The sequence below is a fragment of the Puntigrus tetrazona genome, chromosome 24, assembly GCF_018831695.1.
Source record: "Puntigrus tetrazona isolate hp1 chromosome 24, ASM1883169v1, whole genome shotgun sequence".
NCBI lineage: Eukaryota > Metazoa > Chordata > Actinopteri > Cypriniformes > Cyprinidae > Puntigrus > Puntigrus tetrazona.
This window is the reverse complement of record NC_056722.1, coordinates 13,148,262-13,169,883: the sequence shown is the minus strand read 5'-3', so window position 1 is coordinate 13,169,883 and position 21,622 is coordinate 13,148,262. Positions and strand designations below refer to the sequence as shown.

At 41.7% G+C, this 21,622-nt stretch overlaps 1 long non-coding RNA gene across 1 annotated transcript in view; it reads right to left on the bottom strand.

Moving 5' to 3' along the window:
- Positions 1-14,770: 14,770 nt before the first annotated feature.
- LOC122330241 overlaps positions 14,771-21,622 on the bottom strand; it is a 39,925-nt gene continuing 33,073 nt past the window's right edge. Inside the window, exon 4 of the long non-coding RNA XR_006247982.1 lies at positions 14,771-14,900. This is a non-coding gene — a long non-coding RNA (uncharacterized LOC122330241). The remainder of the gene's footprint in view (positions 14,901-21,622) is intronic.

Below are 21,622 nucleotides of genomic sequence, written 5' to 3'. Positions count from 1 at the left end.
TCTACATCTTTTTATAAGCTCTCTTTTCCTGACCTTTCTTTTCAGCAAACCCTCTTGAGAAGGAAGACCTGACATAACACGACATGTTGCCAGGTCACTAAACTTGTAGTGGGTTAAGAGATGAGAAATCACCTCCAAAAATCCTTCATACATCATACATTTCTGATCTTAGTTAAACTGCATCCTTTCGGAGACTTTCATTGTTGCACAGGACCTGTTCTGTTCCGTTAAGCGTAGTGCTGCTTCAAATTTAAATTACGAAAAATTGAATTACAACGCTTAGAATTATTATTTTGAACAAGTCAGTTTGATACCACAAAACTATTTGAACAGAATCGGAAGCATCTGTTTCCTATAAGAACTTTTTTGTTCTAAATATTGACTCACAGAAATGATACATAGATTCAAATGTTAAATCAAATCTTTCTTTGATAGAGTATTGTTTTTAAGCTGTTATGTAGTCACAGCATTTTTGATCAGGTCCTCCAGAATATTTTGTTGTATCAATATGTGAATAGTGAAAATGTCAAATTTTCAACAGAGCTTCTGTTTTTAAACAAAAAATAGGGCAAACTGTCGAAGTGTCGTCAGTTTATCACTGAATCAGTCTTTTGAGGTTTTTATGTCATGACTGCAGCAGTTAGTTTGCTAGTGTTTAAACAATTTCAGAAGATTACTACTGTATATCAGAAGATTAGTAACAGCGCCCCCTAGAACAGTAAAAACAGACGCTCAAAATAACTCAATAGTGGGGAAGCATTGTGTCATAAATTATGGAAATCTTGGACGTCTAAGACACATAGTTCAAATATTAATAAGAAAAAATCACTGCAGTGAAATATGACTTGCCCTGGTTTCCACTATGTAAGAAAACCAACCAGGCTCATTTGAAATACATGATTCTGCCTACATTTCTGCAAAGTGCGTTGCTCCAGGTACATTTCAATGAAATCTACAGATGACATATCCACAAGAGGCACTATAAGCTATATTATTTTTTCTCTGTTGCAGATGCAAATTTATTACGCAGCACAGCACATGAAGAGACAAGCCAGGGGATTTTTAGCGTGTTTCATGGCAGTTTCAGAACGCAAGTCTTTCTAGTGTCTGTGTAATGGAGGCCAGCTGGAAAGAGCTGTGCAGGTAAACCTAACTCCCCTGGGTTGCACCAACCATTCGTAGGTTCTTTCTTAAATTAGAACGTTAAGTCCACACTAGAGGGTTATTAACTACTAGCTAGTTTGTATTCAAACTTGTACTTACTGCGGTTGTAGTACTTTTCATTAAGCAGGACGTGGCTAGCAGTTTATCTGTAAAGTAATTTGTAGTCGCATAATATGACGTTCAACTTATATCATCCAGTAGAAAACTTCAAATACACAAGCAGAATTTGAATATTAGAATATTACTTTGCTTCACATATACTAACAGTAAATACAAGCTTACATTAAAAAATGTTACATTAATAACATTTAGATATACGCAATTTTTATATCTATATAACATTCATAAATTGTAATTGAAATAAATATGGATAAATAAATAATGAAAGAAAAAACATAAGAAATGCCATTTATTATTTAATCTGACATGCACAATATGGACTGGTGCATCGTAGATGCGGTGTTGAAGACGTCTATATACATACACATCAAGTCTATTGTGGAGATCGTAGTGGAGCACATATACATTTTGTGTAATGGCAGGTGACAGCAACCGTGGGTCCATCCTAAAGGAGAGCGGTGCGATTCAGACATCGAATGGAAGCGGACCAAGACAGTTTCAACAATGACAGTTTCAAAGTACAAAGTATCAGGTATGTTTTTTTCACATATTGTTCTGTCACTTAATATGTATGTAACAGTAAATGTCAGCAGCATCAAATATGCCTAAAGATTTGAAGGTTGACTGGTGTTTAGTTTACACTTTGAGTTACACTTCAGCTAAGTGTAATGGTGCAATGAAAAAATATTTAGTAGTGCGCAAGTTGTAACTTAGTGCCCATTTACGTCAAAACTAGGCTAAGTTGTAACTTCTGTACAGCTGGTGCAACCGGCCCCAGATCTCAGGAGGCACGTTACCATTTAGGCTGCCATTTTTAGTGTCTTCGTTAGTGCACCCACCTCCCATCCTTGGAAACACCAATTCATATCCCACTTGGAGCGAGCAAGGAGAGTAGAACCGAAGGGGTTACGTTGGTGCCGTGACCCGGGTGGAAGTGAGGTTTTGGGGGGGGTGAGTGTAATGGAGGCCAGCTGGTAAAAGCTGAGCTGGTAAACCTCAGTCCCCTGATCTTAAAATACACACTGTGGTCTTAAACATCCTTGCTAGCAAGCCCACCCCTATGGAAACGCTGTTTCAGTGCAGTTTTGAGCAGAACCAGAGGGCTCACATATGGATCTAAATAGTGGGTTTAATTTTTTGTTAAATGTGACTGGGGCAATGTTTTTTTGCTTTTTTGCTGTTTGTGTTATGGCAATTCAGTATTGTCCAGTGAATCATGCCAAAATGTTAATGCTTTACATTTAGAAATTAATGTGCCACCTACATTTAATCATAAAGTAAACCTAACGCAGCAGTGTTAAAAAAAACCAAAAAAAACATGCTATTTTAGCTTCTGTGCATGGCTTTGCAAGTGTTGTGTTGTGCAATCTAGGCTCACTGGAAATACGTTTCTCTACCTACATTTCTGTGAAACTCCAAACTCATACATACGAATCGCTTGTATTTTCCAGTTGAAATGAACACTAGGGGCAGTGAAACTTTGATTCCTTTTTACACAAAGTATGATATGCAGGTCCACATTTTTGATTAATAAAGACTAATTTCTTCATAATTACTTGAGGAATATTATGCTTTGAATTGAAACCAATTTTAAGATGCTGTGGCATTTAAAAACGTGTAAATGTTAGTGTCACATTTCAGCTTCATAGGCATGAGTTTTCTAACTCAATAGGTTTGCTGGGTAGCTCAAGCGATACGGCTTTGCACCACAATGAAGAGCTTCAGGTGCCATTGTTACACAGCACAGCAATACGTGCATATTTCAATCTAACAAATAGTTGCCATGCAAAACGATGCCTACATTTATCGATAATTTGCCCTTGTAATTATAATTTATATGAAAAGGAATTCAAGTTGTTTGTGTTTTACTGTCTGGGAACTGCAGTGAAAAGTATATATAGATGCAAATGTAGGCAGAATCATGTATTTCTAATGAACCTCGGTAAACTAAATTATGCTTCAAATTCTCTGCATTATGAAAGGTATATAATGCTCGTCTAACAGAGGCTACATGTTAAATTAATACTTGGAAGCAGTGTCTGGCACTGTGCGCTCTGAAGGTGGCTCTGTTTGCCAAGTCCAGGGCGTAGTCACAGATGCCATCTGCTTGTGCCACGTCTTCAACGCACACCTGAAACACACGCTCATAACGGTGCCATAACTGATCCCCTCAACCTGAAATAACTGAGATTCTGTTGCACAATCGTCACATAAGGTCCACTGACACAGTGTTGAAAGCTGCAAACGACAATCTCAGGAGTCTCTACAAAAATAGTCACCCTGGTCTCACTTTTTCTATCAACAGTGTCTAATTTAATTAGAAATGCACTTGCAGGCGGAGAGTACTTTCAAAAGTTTGAGGGATGCACTTTGTTGTATATTAACTTTGAAAAGACACTCCTTTGTAATTTGACTCTGCAAACAGCAGCTTCCGATTGCATTGCATTACAAGAACAATATCTCCACTAAACTGGGGTATCAAAAACGATTTTCACAATAGCACATGACATATTTGCTGATGGGATCACAAACACAATTTCTCTAACAACCTTAACTCACATTGATAATAAACAAATATATTACAGAAGGTATTTTGGTTGCGGGGCTTGAGAGTCGGGCCTTATACACTGTCCTAGTAAATGGTACAGGTGAAAAACATGCAGTTTCTTACTTGAAAAAAGCCATTCCAGTAATGTTGACCTTTTTGTATCAATTTTAACTAAGAGTCTGCAACCGTTTCCAACCATGTCACCAAAATGTTGTTCTTTTTGTGCTGTTAACATAGAAAAGTACAGCTAAAATAATTAAAAATTAAATAAAGTTTATTTATTGAAAATATAAACACCTACACCAGAATGAGTAAGAGAGCTACAAATTAACTGTGAGGCCAAAAGTGTAGAGATTTTTAAAATTACAGTGGAATATAGATAGATAGATAGATAGATAGATAGATAGATAGATAGATAGATAGATAGATAGATAGATAGATAGATAGATAGATAGATAGAACATTATTTGGTTATTCAAATTCACCATTATAGCTTTTTTGGAATTAACATACTTTATTAATGTTTTTTTTTTCTTTAGTATAACAATAGTTCTTAAAAAACTGAATAAACAAAAAAAAGGTTTGTCTTGTACCATATTTGTGGAAAATGCTTTATATAGACAGGCTCCCTCAACATCACTCACATGCTCAGATGATTTACCACCTGGAATATATATTCCTCTAAATCGATATTTCATAACAACATGCTTTATGTATTTGCATATACTTGAAAAATGACATTGCTTTCAGCTTAATTAAACTGTTGCGTTGCACAGTGTGTGGAAAATCTGGCACATAGTTCTAATCTCTGTCTTTTTCAGTGCTGAATAAACTCTCTGTGTTAGCTCGTCTGGAACCATTTAGTGATAGACTAACAAGAGGTAAAACTGGAATTTCCAGAAGACCGTAGAATGGGAAGAGGAACTAAAAAAAAAGGTAGACAGAAGTTAAGTAAATAAATAATGAAATAAAGGAGGTGAGAGAGGTGAGAAAAGCCAACAATCCCATTCGACCCATAAAATATTATACCCATCCTTTCCCTAGGACTTGATCATTTGCAAACAGCTGTTGTTGCTGAAAGAGTGCTCACTATTTTCCAAAGCACGTTTTCTGCTCATCTCCCTCGAGAGGTTAGGATAATATTTTGTGGAGGGAGTTTTTGGAAGCAGGACAGTAGGATAGGGAGGATCTTTGTGGTTCTTCACTGTCAAAACATAACAAAAAAAAGAAGAAGAGAGTAACAGAAACAGTCATAAACTTCCAAAACAGAAATAGACGTCTTACAGCGTTTAACGTGACTCAGCAGGAGAATGAGTTTAAGTGTGTTAAACTTTGAATGTCTGGGGCAATGGATGACAGTGTCTCGTTTCTGTTTCTGACCCTCATTAAAGCACTGCTGTGCTCCCTGTCCAGCAAAAGCTTAATAAAATATGACAGGCAATATTCCTACGTATCCATACCATTTGTTGTACTGAAATAAGTCTTCTAGAGTAAAAAGGGATTTATGAGAGTGCCATATTTAGGCTATGTGACATGCTCTACCACTTTTAGTCGCATGACCAAAGAAACACAATTTGAGCTATGTTTTTTCTAGAAACTTGTAAAATAGCTTGCTTTGGACACTTAGCTACGTTTCTATGGTAAATGTAATGCCAAGTGATATTCGCAATGAGCCGTTCCCTATCAAAAGCTACTCTCGATGCTGCGCTGAATGCGCTAATGAGAACGTCTTTTGTTCGACCGGTTGTTGAAGCACGTGTGTCAAACACGCCAAAGTTTGGCTTATATAACCTCGGTCAGGTGACGTCACCTGATCATGAACACCTGGAGGTTATAAATAGATGTGACGTGGAAACATCCTCAGGTCTTTTGTCTTCAAGGACCGCATTGTGTGTGAGTGTGTGTGTGTGTGAAAAAAAAAAAAAAAAAAAAAAAAAAATATATATATATATATATATATATATAATATATATATATAAAGAGAGATAAGAGAGAAAAAAAAAGATAATATGACGCATCAAGAAAGGAGATGCTTGCCTCCGTGCCAGAGGCAGCTCTCCGATGACGATCACCATAAGTTTTGTTTCGAGTGCTTGGGGGAAGAGCACGCGATCCTCGGGCTCGAGGGCGAGTGCGAGCACTGTGATTTGTTTTCTATCAAGGTGCTTCGCGCTCGCCTCGCCTTTTTTAAAGGAGGATCGAGTGGATCGCGTGCCGATCCGGCTGAGCCGCGTGAGACGGACCAGCCCCTTTCTCTCGCGCTCTCGCCGGATCGCGAAGCCCTCGCGTCCGTTTCTCTATCGCGCCCCAGCGCTTCTTCTGAACGGACCGAGGAGACTTCATCTCTTGCTTCTGGGGAAGCAGAAAGTGCCACCACCACAGCGCTCCTCCCGCGACAATAAAGCGTACGAGGAGCTACTCGAGGTGGTAACTCATGCAGTCGAAAGATTACATCTAGACTGGCCCCAGGAGCGAGAGAACCCCAAACGCTCGAAACTAGACGACAGATTTCTGTCGGGTGGCCGGGGGGAAGGGCCTCAGCGACGGTCTCTCCCCTTCTTTGACGATCTCCACGAGGAGTTGGTGCGCTCGTGGAGTAAGCCTTATTCGTCCCGTGTCTTCGTGCCATCGACGTCGATTTATTCGACTATCGTGGATGCGAAGGCACGGGGCTACTCGATGATGCCCCAGGTGGAAGAGACGCTTGCGGGCTATCTCTCCCCTGGAACTTCATCGTCCCTAAAAAGACCGACCCTCCCCACCAAGCCGTGCCGTATGACATCTTCGCTGGTGGGGAAAGCTTTTCAGGCAGCGGGTCAGGCTGGTGCTTCCCTGCACACCATGGCGGTCCTGCAGGCGTACCAGGCTGATCTGCTGAAGGACTTGAGCACAGGCGGGTCCATAGATGAAGAGGCGTTTTTAGAGCTGCGCCGAGCCACAGATCTGTCTCTCCGTGCGACCAAGCAGACGGCCCGTGCCATCGGCCGTTCTATGGCTGCTATGGTGTCCAAGGAGAGACATCTGTGGCTCAACCTCACGGGCATCAAGGACAAAGACCGCGCCATCCTCCTTGATGCCCCTGTCTCGCCTTCCGGCCTATTTGGCGACTCAGTTAATGCCGTCGCCACTAGGTTTCGGGAGGCGAAACGCTATGAGGAAGCGTTCGTGAGGTTTCTTCCCCCCGCCGTGCTCAAGAGTCGGGACCGTCGGCCACCCGGTCCCGACCAGGTCCGGTTCCTTTGAGGCGTGAGGCACAGAGGGACAGTGTGGCGAGCCGAGCACCCCCTCGTAGAGACTGGGGTGCGGCTCGCCGCGCTTCACAGTCCGCCTCAAGGAGACCGGACCTGCGGAGCATAATCTCCGCAAAGAAGAAGTCCTGATGCTGGTGCACTCAGCGCGTGGGGTGCCTCCCGGGGGAGGCGCGAAAAATTCCAACAGAGAATAAATGCTCCTTCCCGGCACCCTCAGGAAGCCATTGTTCAATCTCCGCCGCCACTGGTGTTTCGGGGAGCAACGGTTTCCAACGAAACGTTGGATGTTCGGTCGCCTCCTGTCACGTTTCAGGACACCGAACATCTAACAACCCCCCAACAAAACGAAGTGTCAAAATTAGTGCCCCTTTCAGAGAAGCTGGCAGCGTGGAAGCTTCTGCCAAATATCTCCCCATGGGTCCAAAAAAACCATAGAAAGAGGCTACAGGATTCAGTTCGCATATCGTCCTCCGCGTTTCAACGGCGTGATTTTCACTTCCGTGAAACCGGAACGAGCGCATTTGTTGATACAGGAGTTGCAAACTCTGCTGGACAATGGGGCCAAACGTGTTCCTCTACCGGTATTTTCCAGCCGGTATTTTCTCGTTCCCAAGAAAGATGGGGGGCTGCGTCCGATTTTAGATCTTCGAGGATTGAACCATCACCTCAGAACATACAAGTTCAAGATGTTAACAATAAAAATGATTGTTTCTCAAATCCAACCGGGCGATTGGTTTGTGACAATCGATCTAAAGGACGCATATTTTCACATAGAAATATTGCCACAACACAGGAAGTTCCTGAGGTTCGCTTTCGGGGGCGAAGCTTACCAGTATCGGGTTCTTCCTTTCGGCCTAGCATTGTCACCCCGCACCATATTTGGGGGTCGTATGGGATTCGACCACGATGCAGGCACAGCTGTCTCCTGCACGCCTCGAATCCATTCTGAACACCCTAAAGAGCATCAAGCTAGGCCAGAAAGTCACTCTTCATCACTTTCAGAGAGTTCTAGGTCTCATGGCAGCTGCTTCCACAGTGATACCTTTGGGCCTCCTGCACATGAGATCGTTTCAGTTGTGGCTCAGAGCCAGGGGATTTCATCCAAGGGCCAATCCCCAGAGGCAAATAAGGGTTACGCGTCGAGGGCTTCGTACCCTATCTATGTGGTTCAGACCCCGGTTTCTCACTTTGGGTCCCACTCTAGGTCCGTGTTGTCGTCGCAAGATGCTAACGACAGACGCATCCCTCACGGGTTGGGGAGCGGTCTTAGATGGCCGTCCAGCCCAAGGGATCTGGAGAGGTCATCTTCTCGAATGGCACATCAATTGCCTCGAAATGAAGGCTGTATTTCTGGCCCTGAAATACTTCCTCCAGCAGTTGAGAGGCTACCATGTCCTAGTGCGGGTGGACAACACGGCAGTAGTCTCTTACATAAATCGCCAGGGCGGACTGCGGTCGCGCCGCTTGAACGAGCTAGCGCAGCAGGGTCTGCTTTGGGCACAGGACAAGTTCCTGTCCCTCAGGGCGATTTATATTCCCGGTCACATAAACAGGGGAGCAGACTTGCTGTCCAGACAAGCCGTGACACATGGGAAATGGAAACTTCACCCCGAAGTAGTCAGTCAAATCTGGGAAAGGTTTTACGAAGCGGAGGTGGACCTCTTTGCTTCACAGGAGACAGCACAATGTCCCCTCTACTTCTCTCTGACTCATCCAGCTCCCCTGGGTCTGGACGCGCGATGGCCCATGTGTGGCCCAGAATGCGTCTTTATGCATTTCCTCCGATTGCTCTGCTCCCCGGAGTCCTAGCCAAGGTCCGTCAACAGGGGTCTCGCCTCTTACTCATAGCGCCCCGTTGGCCAACCAGAATATGGTTCTCAGATCTAATATCTCTCCTCGACGGCTCGCCGTGGGCGATTCCGGTGAGGAGGGACCTTCTCTCTCAGGCACAGGGGACAATATTTCATCCCGTCCCGAGCTCTGGAATCTTCACGTCTGGCCCCTGAGAGGGACCAACTAAGTGATGCTGGCCTTTCAGCCAATGTAATAGAGACTATTCTTAGCGCTAGGGCTCCCTCCACTAGAAGAACATATGCCATGAAATGGCGCATCTTCGAAAGTTGGTGTACAACACACCATGCAGACCCAGTTCACTGCCAGATTGTTTCAGTGCTAGAGTTTCTGCAAGAGAAAATGTCCTCAGGCACACGTCCTAATACTCTCAGAACTTACGTGGCCGCCATTTCGGCTTGCCATGCTCTGATTGAAGGGGCTTCTGTAGGGAAACACCCTCTAGTTGTTCGCTTCATTCGAGGAGCTAAGAGGTTGAGGCCGCCCACTAGGGCGACAGTTCCTTCATGGGATCTAGCTATAGTGCTTGAGGGCTTGGTGGACACCCCTTTCGAACCACTAGAGTCAGCGCCTGTCAGGTTTCTGACCCTAAAGATGGTTTTCCTAACAGCTATTACTTCTCTGAAGAGAATTGGGGATTTGCAGGCTCTGTCAGTCTCGCCATCCTGCCTAGATTTTGCCCCTGGGCTGGTAAAAGCTATTTTGCATCCTCACCCTAGTTATCTTCCGAAAGTTCCATTCTCGACTGTAAATCCGGTCATCCTTGAAGCCTTCTGCCCTCCGCCATTCATGGCACCGGAGCAGGAGAAACTTCACTTACTGTGTCCAGTACGTGCTCTCCAGATCTACGTCCACCGCACTAGCCAGTGGCGTAAGTCAGAGCAGCAGCCAGTATGCTATGGTGGCGCAACCGGGGCGGCTGCCACTAGACAGACTATGTCACACTGGGTGAGAGATGCTATTGCCCTAGCCTATGAGGCGCATGGTCAAACTTCGCCTCTAGGAGTTAGAGCTCATTCAACCAGAGGGGTTGCATCGTCGATGGCTTTAGCAAGAGGCGCCCTTGCAGCAAGTCTGTGATGCGGCAGGTTGGTCCTCTCCGCACACATTTGTTAGATTTTATAGTTTGGATGTCCATGCTACTCCGGGCTCGCATGTCCTTGAGTCGACATCCCAGAGTAATGTCTAAGACCTCTTCAGTGTTGCGCGCACACACTACACAACGCTGGGGGTCCAGACACTCCTAGTGCGGCGGCGTTGGTATTCTCGTTCCCATTAGCGCATTCAGCGCAGCATCGAGAGTAGCTTTTGATAGGGAACGTCTCGGGTTACTTGACTGTAACCCTGTTCCCTGAAAAAGCGGGAACGAGATGCTGCGCCTCAATGCCGCACTGTGGGCGTGACTGGACGTCCTTTCAGACAAAAATTTGACCTGAGGATGTTTCCGCGTCACATCTATTTATAACCTCCAGGTGTTCATGATCAGGTGACGTCACCTGACCGAGGTTATATAAGCCAAACTTTGGCGTGTTTGACACACGTGCTTCAACAACCGGTCGAACAAAAGACGTTCTCATTAGCGCATTCAGCGCAGCATCTCGTTCCCGCTTTTTCAGGGAACAGGGTTACAGTCAAGTAACCCGAGACGTTTCATTGCCTTTTTCTGTAGTTGAAAACTGGGTGATTACATGAAGGCTGATACATTTCTGTAGGTTATACTGTATCATTCAGCGTACCTCATGATGCACATTCATGTTTTGTCATAGTAGTTGGGAGGAAGAGACGATTCACTTGCGTTTCATGCTGCCAATATCAAAACAAAACTATGCAATTGACATATAAGCATCAAAACCGCATTTATTGTTTCATAATAAAAGTGACCATTTGAAAGCTTTTATTATATAATCAGCAAAAAAAGAAAAAAAATCAATGATTAGCGTAATTCTTCACAGACGGCTTAAAAGTTGTGGCCATATTCATCATCGTTTGGCTGATTCCTAGTCTAGTCATTACAATAGGAATCCACGTACACAGGAATTTAAAGTGAGAGACTTTCCAACACAGTCTCACATCCAATTTGTACATATTTTATGGCTTATTCGTACAAAATCTTTCGTACGATTTTGTACAATTCGTCTAAAACCCAGTTACACGTAGGTTTAGGGGAGGGGTTACGTGTAGGTCATTCATACAAATTCATACGAATTGGCAACTCGTAAAATTAATTTCATGAATTTCATGTAGCGGGTTTAAATTTTTCAAGCAAATTTGCCATGTTTATTTTTGCAAGTGACTTGTGTGTGACAATGTACTTTTTTTGCAGCAAATTTTCGCTAATCTTACCCCAACCTTTGAACCTGCATGTTCTTCTTTTTTTTCTCTTTCAATTTTTCCTTTGCCCACATCAAAATTATCAAAAAGTGGCACTGGGATCTCATAGACTCCAAAAAGAAAATGTGGGCTTACGTAACCGAAAGAAGACACCTGGAATTTATTCGAATTATTCTCCTATCTCTCCCATTCTTCATTTCTATTGTTTCATCATCTCAAATTACCATGTTTTCCTGTGCACTCATTCATACATAATACAATACAGACAGAATTTATACACCCTCCCAATAATTACGCAATCACATTGTTTACAAAAAGCCCATAACACCTGTAACAAACCTGTATCATTGTCGAGCGATTCAACGTGAGCCTCGTTTGATTGGTAAATGATTAAAATATCACTAGCTCATTCATAACGTTTCTGTTACATTGAAATCTTTTGCACTGAACTCAGCGTTCCCATTCTCCAAATAATAATAGAGGCCAAGAGGAATAATTTATACGTACACGATATCTATTTGTCATTGACATGAGTGACAGCAAAGACGGAGATATTGTGAACTCATGTATTGAACATCCCATAAACCGCAGGTTTTACGGCGATGAAGTGTTTTCTCTCTCTAAAGGAGTCATTTTGGATGCAGCTCTCAGAATATGTTTATAGCCATTGTCTGGGATATGAAAGCTACTGGTTTTTTAATAGCTTGCCTGCTGCATTCTCATCAATCAAGCTCAGCAGCCGTCTCATTCCCGCTCCAGCCCAACACTAACCAAGTTACCGGCTCCTGAAACTAACTTGGAGTTTTGAAATGTGATAAAAAGTAATCGGATTTCCCACGTCGGGATCCTTATGGATGTGAATCGATGGCATTAATTACTGCATCTTATTATGCCACAAATGCGGTTTAGCCTGTTTTTATTTATTGAGGGTGGGGGATGTAGGCGGGGGGTCTTCTTTTGGAGGGTGGCATTATATACCTCTCTGTTTCCTTCCCTGGTACATCCCTTTCTCTCATCTAAACAGATACTGAATGGTACATTCGAGTAGCAAATATTAATGCAAATACGAGCACTTTTTTTATGATTTCTCTTCTCATTTTGTACACAAACGGAAGTATTTTCTCATAATTTGACTGTATTTGTTCCACAGCACAACTTTGTGTGGTATCTCATTTCCGTATCACCCAAATGATTCTGTAATGCGTTTAGCCTGACCTACATATTGACGCCAAGGAACGTTGTGATACTACAGCAGATTAGCTTAGCAATCAAGACTATATTCGTTTCGGTGCTAAAGGGAATGCGTTCACAGTATATACAGATGCAATTATCTTTAGTTAGCCTTTAATGGTGCGAGTACAAGAGTTATCTGCACCTTGGAAGCGCTTTCTGTGGAGTATGGCTTATAAATTGGCAGAGGTACCTGCAGTCAGTGATCCAGCTTGTCTGTAAAACAGTCATGTACTTTTAGGTCTGGAAGTTTGGCTAAATAAGATGACTTTCCTCTAGTCTGACATCATTAGAGCAGACTAACTTCTTGCGACGGTTCTGCTCCCTTTTTAAGACAGTTGTACTGAGAAGACAGTATAATGGCATCAACGATGTAAAATATCCTATGACATTTTGAAACTGTTAAATGAGTCATTAAATGCATTAAACGTTCATTAAATTGTTGAAAGTACGTTTCAGACCTGCATGTCAAATGTGTATATTAAAGGCATAGATCAAAATGGAAATTTTGGCATCACCTTTATGTCATTACAAACCTGTAAGTATCTAATTTGCCTTTTTATTTTAATTTTTTTTTACAAACAAACAAACACACACACACACACACACACACACACACACATATATATATATATGTGTGTGTGTGTGTATAGGAGAAAAAAAGTTGGATGAATTTCAGATTTTTTCATGTCATTACATTACATAAATTTTAAAACGAATAAATTTTTTTGAAAAATGATATTTTATTCATATGTTATGCTATGTCCTCTGTAGAGGACACTGGAAGTTTAAAAAGTTTTTTTTTTTTAAACAAGAGTAGACATGAAAAGGCAAAAATTTTTGTTTTAATCACAAATCAAGTTTAATTTTTTAAACCAAACTTCATAAAAACATTATTTTCAACTATGTTATAAAAGATATATTTAAATACAAATGAGTTTAAATTGGCCATAAACTAGTTTTTCCATTATATACAATGTATGTATAAGCTTTAACTAATTTGCATATTAATGTGCTTTAGGGAAACATAGAATGAAAAAGTGCAATAATGGGAGTAATAATTGTCATGGTGTTAATAATAACAGCTATCGCATAGAATATATATATATATATATATATATATATATATATATATATATATATATATATATATATATATATATATATATATATATAATGTAATAATAAATGCTTTAAATTATTATTATGATTTTGAAAGTGGAAGGCGAAAAAAAAAAAGTTGACTTCCAAATAATTTGATGAGAACAATAACGGCATTAACAAATAGGCTCTAATCACTTAATTCCCTTTATTAGATCACTGTACTCTGTTTTTCTTGCAAATCATCCTCCAGTGGCTACAGTTCAATCAATCCTTCAGGCTGTGCTTCACTAATTCTTATTCAGCATGCTGAGATGGTGACAACGGTTCTGTTGCATCAGAATGGCAGCTCACAGTGAGCCTGCCTAAAGGGAACTACTGGTTTCTTAATTTGTGATTACAACAAATTAAGTGAGCTAAATCTATCCAAACATAACAGTCTATTAGAAACAACTAACTGTTTGCATATGCTTGGAAACTAGTAGCTACATGCTTTCAGAAAACTATGATAAACTACTGTTCAATGGAGGGAAACACCTTAAACTTTATCAGCCTGGCTCATAAATATTAATTATGTGACGTAATGCTAAACAAAATAGTCCTAAGTCAAGCAAATGAATGCTAGTTTATTGCTATTTTTTTGCAAATAGGCTTATTCTCTAACTCCCCCAGAGGTAATAAAGTTGAGATTTATCATTTTTGAATCCATTCAGCCAATCTCCAGGCCTGGCAATAAAACTTTTAGCATAGCTTAGCATAGACCATTGAATCCAATTAGACCAGTAGCATTGCGTTCAAAAATGACCAAAGAGTTTTGATACTTTTCCTATTTAAAACTGGTCTCTACTGTAGTTATAATGTGTAGTAAGAAAGATGTAAAATAAAAAGTTGTGATTTTCTAGGCCGATATAATTAGGAACTATTCCGGCATTACAATCAAGGAAGTTTGCTGCCATACCATGTCCACAGCAGGCGCAGTGATATCATGCAGAAAATTCCAAATAGAAGTAAATCATTTTAAATGATTAACCACTCAGTTAGATTTATTCATAGTATCATTTGATGAAAATTTCTATTAAATAATGCATTAACATACTGTGACGGGGTGAAGAAAAACACGGCAAGGATAACTCAAATAAAGACCCCGGAGGGTGGATTTATTTAACAAAGATGACAGAAATACGAGTGGTGGTGAGTGTCCGAGTGCTGTGGGGTGCTGAGGTGCTCTCTCTTCCTTTCCTTTGTCCTGGTGCAGTGGACCCGTGCCGTAAAAAGGTATAGGCTGACTGGTCATACGCTGTTCTCTACAGGAGACAAGACAAGAGACGTTACTCTTAGTGTTCATGGAGGCAATGTTCGAATCTTGGCATGCCATGTGGCCTTTTTATGCCATGCTGTTAATGGGGAGCAGCTGGGACCAATCATCCTGTGATGGGCGTGGCCAGGTGCTCTTTCCAGGGCGACGCTGATGGCAGTTCGGGACGCTCGTCACAATACATAAAATGCATTAATATACTGAAAAAAAAAAAAAAATGTTCTCATGTCTCATGAACATTCGTATAAATAGTACGCCAAATAAATTAAACGTTTTGATACTGAAAAAGCATATCTTAGTACTTTGTGAATGGTTGTTGTTATATCTATTTTCCACACTAAAAATACCTCTGTGCACTTTTTTTTTGGTATACCATTTATACATACTTTACTGCACGTTTTTTCATCAGTTTCAAAGAGAAATGTCCACTGATTAAGGGTTCATGAAGGGTTCATGGCACATTATTATTACGTTGATTAATTAAATGAAATATCTGGGGACTGTCGCTACAAGTTGTAAGTTGGAAATACGCCCTACACAAAATCCAACCCTTAATCTACCCAATAGTGTTAGCTAATGCAAAACTGATATAAAAAGCCATTTGCTGATGCAACCATATCATTAAATTTTTCTTGCCTCTCAAGTACATCTCTGAACTACCGAACAAACCTACCATCTATTAAAACCCATAGATGTCAAGCTGGTTATGTGTGATGCTGACATTCAAAAGCATCAGTTTTCATATCTCCCAGCATATTAATACTGTTTTGAAGTCACATGATATTCTTCAAGTAATTGCGTGAAAATAATATATTATTAATCTAAACTCTGTAAATTTTTGTGAAAATTAATAAAAAAAGGTGTCAGAGTTTTATTACCACTAGTGTTCATTTCTTTTAGAAACTGCAGTTCCTTTTATGTCAGTCACTATGACATTATTACGTTAATGTTATTGATTGATGTCATAAGGTCCCGCTTATCCAATCACCAATCACCTCTGATTGGTCCAGGAGCGCCATCTCTGAAACTGCCACAGATGAGTGATGCTTACAAAGGTCACTTTCTTGACTCACTCATCTCACAGGCCAGCGTCTTCAGTGACGCTGTCGAAGACATTGCCCAGCAGATCTCAGATGTACAGAAACCCACAGAGGCCATTAAACACATCTTGACCCAGCTTGATACTAAGTATTGGGTATTGCGCTGGGTGCTAGGTCTTCATTTGGTGCTTCATTTGGTGTAGAAGCCCACTGTGACTTCTACACCTGCTCCACCTAGGGAAACACCTAAGGAAGTATCCCCTCAGCAGGGTTGTCAAGCCAGCCGCAGGAGGGTGGCGCAGCCCACTCCTCAGGCTGACATTAAGTCTTCTTAGAAGACTGCAAAGTGTCCCTGAGGCTGGATGCCCAGACATGAAGGTGATTGTTCTTCAGGGGACTCTGACATCTGTGGCCCCACCCTTGGAGGAAGGCCGAGGGCACTTAACACCACTGCTGCCACTGACCTGGTACCCACCCTTTCACAAAAAATGCAATTATCTACATCTCTGAGCCTTTTGCATTGAGTGCAGTTTGTGAGCAGTACACTGCTTTCTCACATTCTAATTCGAGGCATGACTTCGCCACCATGGGATCGGGAGGAACAGGTAAGTTTTACATCTGCTGGGTGGGAAAAGGATGCCTCTGTCCTGCATGTGGAAAATACGGTCCTCCTGGTGAAGGACACAATACAGCCTGTCCTTCCAGCTGAGATGAGATCAGGATTTTACAGTTCTTATTTTATCGTAGCCAAGAAGAACAGTGGGTTGTGGCCAATCCTGGATCTGTGAGTCATCCTCTACTATTTAAGATGTCCTAAAATAGATCTCGGTCTTGCCTTGATACAGACTGTTTCTTTGCTTTGGAATTCTTTAGATTCTCAACTATCTTGACGACTGCTCCTCCATGAAGAAGTTGGAAGACCTGCATGCATTCTCAGTCAATTATTTGTGCCTTGAATTTGGTCTGGCTGATTCTCACGTTACCTTGAGACCTAGACCTGGTTAGGTTTCAAGACCACTCCATTTCAAGGACCTGCAGGCACTGCCCCTGGAGGAGGCAGACCGGGCCATTGTGTTGCTGGGTCTGGTTCTTGCTCTGCACCTTTATATGGACCACAGAAACTCCTAGCAGCTCTTTGTCTGCTTTGTGGGACAGCAGAAGGGGAAGGCTGTCTCCAAACAGAGGTTGGCCATTGGTGTACCAGTACCTTGGTGTACCAGTCCCAAGGTGAGCCGTGCCCCCTAGGAGTGAGAGCTTATTTCACTCGGAGTATTGCCTCCCTGGGCGTTGGCACATACCGGCTCTCTAGCATACATCTGTAAAGCTGTGGACTGGGCGACACAGCCCACACTTTTTCACAAGGTTTTATAACCTTGTGTGTGGAGCCTGTGTCCTCCCGTGTATTATGTAAAATCAGGTAATTGTGGGAGGCAATTGTTTGCCTGCAGTGGCATTCCCTAGAGATTAGTGCACTTTCACTGTGAACACTGGTTTCTCCATTGCCTTGCATTTCAGACTAGCTGGAGTAGTTTGAGCTGCACCTGTAACAGGATTTCCTTCACCCTCTTTAGACCAGGCATCTTGTTCTATGTTCCACAGTTTTTGCCCAACCGTGTTCCTCTTCCTAAACTCACATCTTATTTCATGTGATTCATGTCATCTTGCTCCACCCCCCGATGTCTTTGTTCCCTCCTTCAAGGAACGAGTGTTGTAACCAAGGCTTTCCCTTTCAGTCAGTCAATATGACGTTATGTCCCTCTTGCCACAATTTTGAATTGTGCTGAATTGTCAGGTTACGTCTCGACTTCTCAGCATAAACCAGAATGAGTGGTTGCACAGGGGAGTGGCCTCGGTATGCAAATTCCATTTGCCAATTCTCATTGGCTTTTTCTCTAAAGCTCAGAGGTGATTGGGTTCCTAAGTGGGACCCCATGACACGAGTCAATGACGTAACATCTCTGTTCCCTTCTTCAGGAAATGAGGGTTACACAAGTAACATTTGGTTATGAATGTAACCCTCGTTCCGTGAAGAAGGGAATGGAGACGTCACCTCTGATATGACAGACAAATTGGGATCTCACTTTGAGAGACCATAAGTGTATTAAAATGAGCCAATATATACTGGCATACGCTGATTGCATCCAGCTGCAGCTGATCGCAGTGTGAGTATAAATAAGTAGCAGGTGCAAGGCATATTCAGGTTTTGGCTAAAGGCAGCCGAGCCAGTGACCTGTAGGCTCAGCAGAAGTTCCTTCCTCAGAAAAATCGGCAGAGGAGGGGCTGTCACAAGGAACAGGAGTTCTGGGAACCAGGTGGGCCAATAGGGCACTACAAGCAGGACCTGCTCCTCGTCCTCCCTGACATTGCACAGTGTCTTTGCGAAAAGGCTCACTGGGGGGAACCCATACTTGCGTAGGCCCTGTGGCCAGCTGTGTGCCAGTGCGTCCATGCCGAGTGTTCCTTCGGTCAGGGAGAAAAACAACTGGCAGTGAAAGGTTTCAAGGTTTCTACCTGAGCGACTCAGAAACACTCCTAAATCAGCTGAACTGTCTGGGGATGGAGTCTCCATTCTCCAAGAAGTGCAGATCATGATAGCTCATTGGCTGCCTGGTTGCACATTCCTTGAATATAAATGGCATGAGGTGATCTCAGATGCTTCTTACTCCAGAGTAGGAAGTAGCGGGCAAGTTGCGACAGGAGTGCACACCACCTTGTCGGTTGATGTACGCAACTGTTGATGTATTGTCTTTGCTGACCAGTACATGCTTGACCCAAGGATGCTCCTTGAGACTGCCCAGGGCAAGTTGTACTGCCTGCGACTCTAGGCAGTTAATGTGCCACTGTAGTTGTTGACCAGTTCATACCCAGGGTCAGTCATAAAAGGTCAGTGGATGGAAAAACAAAAGATTCTCCACCCGGCACAGTTGCATCGCTACCGACCACTCCAATGGTAGGATCCCCAAGTACCCCCTGGCTGCAGCGCCATCCAGGGTGGTGAGGGAGCTGCTCTTTTAGAAGCTCTTTTAGTGCTGATGCGAACAGGAGATGACTGCTTGCATACAACATGGGGTTAGTGCAAGCTGATCTGGCAATCCACTCAACACTGGAACGACCACCGCTGAAAACTCTCTATTACCAGTCATTCTTGAAGTAGAAGAGGGCGCAGAAAGTGTCACGCTCAGCTCCAAAGTGAAAAGCTGAATATGCGCTGCACCTGCTGCTCATTTATACTCACGCTGTGATCTGCTGCAGTTGGATGCAATCAGCACATGCCAATTTTTATTGGCTCGTTGTAATACACTCAAAGTAGATTGGTTTCTTGAAGCAAGATCCCAATTTGTGAGTCATATCCAAAGTGACTCAGAGTGACCAACAGAAAGGGAACCGAGATGTTATATGTACTGGTACAATTTCGTGTCTCGCTAAAAAGTGCGCCCAGGTATGTTATGCAATGAGACCACATAGTTTGTTTTATAATGGGGATATTTAATTTATTATTTCATTTATAATATTCATTTCTCCTCCCATCTGTGCTGTTTTGGAATTGCCAATTTGCCCTGTTTAATAAATTTGGCCCTCGAATGCTATAAATTAGATTAACTAGTAGTATATCATTTGATTCCATTTTCATTCAGACTTTTTAATTTTCCAGTGGTGTGCATATAGTTTTTAATTGTTTGATACGGGCTTTTGCTTTTTATTACTTTTAAATGTCCGAATTTACTATTTAATGAACAGTACATTATAATATCTACACATAAAAACAGGTATTAATGTAGTTAACAGTAAATAAAATAATCAAAATAACTCATTATTCAAAGGCCAGACCTTGTAGAATTGTCAGGATGAATGACAAGGCGCTCATAATGTCATGGTGACAGAGGAATGAAGCTCTCAATTTTAATCCAGGCTGCTGAGATTAGCTCTGGGAGATAGGTGTCTCAGCATGTGCTATCTACTGATGGGGGCCTGTGAAATTAAATTAATGGCAAAGGGAAATCAAGTGAGAGAGCTCCTGAAATCAAATTACCAATCCAGTGCAAATGACTTAGTTGGAGAGTCAAAGTTGTAATTGATAGCAAGCAAAGGACGAGACACTGGATGAGACAATATGATCTAGCATGCATTCTCTCTAACATCATTTGTGAATCTGTTGTCTTGATTAAATATTAAAGAAGTGTGGATGGGGAAGGAAATTTTCGACGGGTGTGGGGTTAGGAGGGGTGATGGGTATACAAGCTAGGAACTGAATTTAGTACATGGCCTCTGGGTATGTTTGTAAATTGTCTTTCCCTTGGCATGTGTCAGATGATAGAAATGTTGTGCTAGTTGGGTCAGATGTGCTACACGGCTGTTCAGCTGTAAAAATCTTTCCAGGATTTTTAGCATGATGTCACTAGTCCAAAATGTCCAAAATGACTAGCTGTTGAACTGCCTGAAGGATTTGATGACCAAAATCAATATTATAACCTTATATACTCACATAAGGTAAGGTTGTTATTCATAATCGGTCCAATAGCCCCTCCCACTGATTATACTACAAAATACTGTTGTCTCTGAATTCATTTATAATTATCAGTTAAAGGAATATTTCACCCCAAAATTAAAATTACTATAAACTACTCACCCCCAAGAACATCCTAGTATATGACTTTCTTTTTTCAAAGTAAGTTGCATCATATGTTGTCAGAATTCAGCCAAGAATCCAGAACTCGGCGCACTCGTGGAAAATATTATTATTTACGTTATAATAAAAAAAAAAAAAAAAATTTGAATTTGAATTTGATTTAATTTTAAAACTAGATATATTTTTGTCACAAAAATCCATTAATCTGCTCCAATCCCCCCGAAGGCGTATAGGTTAGTTTTTCCATCATAGTACATGCAAATATATATGATTTAAAGAGCTCCAAAATATTGGCCACTATTTATTTATTTATTTTTTAAATTATTTTTAAATGTTTCTTATGCTTTATTTAGTCAAAAACAGTAATATTGTGAAACAGTAAACATGTGACACTGAAGACTGGATAATGCTGAAAATTCAGCTTTTATCACAAATTGTATTTTGTAAATTTGCAGTCCCCGGGAGCATAAGAAAGCTTCTTTCAAAACATAAAAAAATACTGTTAAACTTTTAATGCAGTGTATATACAATATATATATATATATATATATATGATCTATTTGCTTTCTATATACCATCACAGACCTATAGCAATAGCAAATGATAGTTATCTGTGAACATGTTTACCATGATTTGCCTACAAGGACTCGGCAAACGGCATTAGGAATGCACAAAGTTAGCATTTATCAGAATATACAAAGCCACATATGTCATTGAGAGAGAGAAACGAGGACAGAACAGCACAGATAAACAGCAAGAGACAGGGAGAGAGAGAGACAGAAAGAGAGAGAGAGCTGACATTATTGAATGAAGTTGTTCTTTTTAAGGGTGTAATTTTCACGCTGGTGTCCGGCTGTGCACAGCGCGTCAGTCCCGCTGAATGAACTCTCTGTGTGATGCGTGTGAAGGGCTCAGACAGTGAAGGCACCTATTCAGCCCGGCTAGCGTGTGAGCACAGTAGCAGCCCTTTGAAGTCTGTTTACTGCATAGGAGCCATGCTGAGCACACTAGAATGCCAATCTGTGACACCACTGACACCTGGCA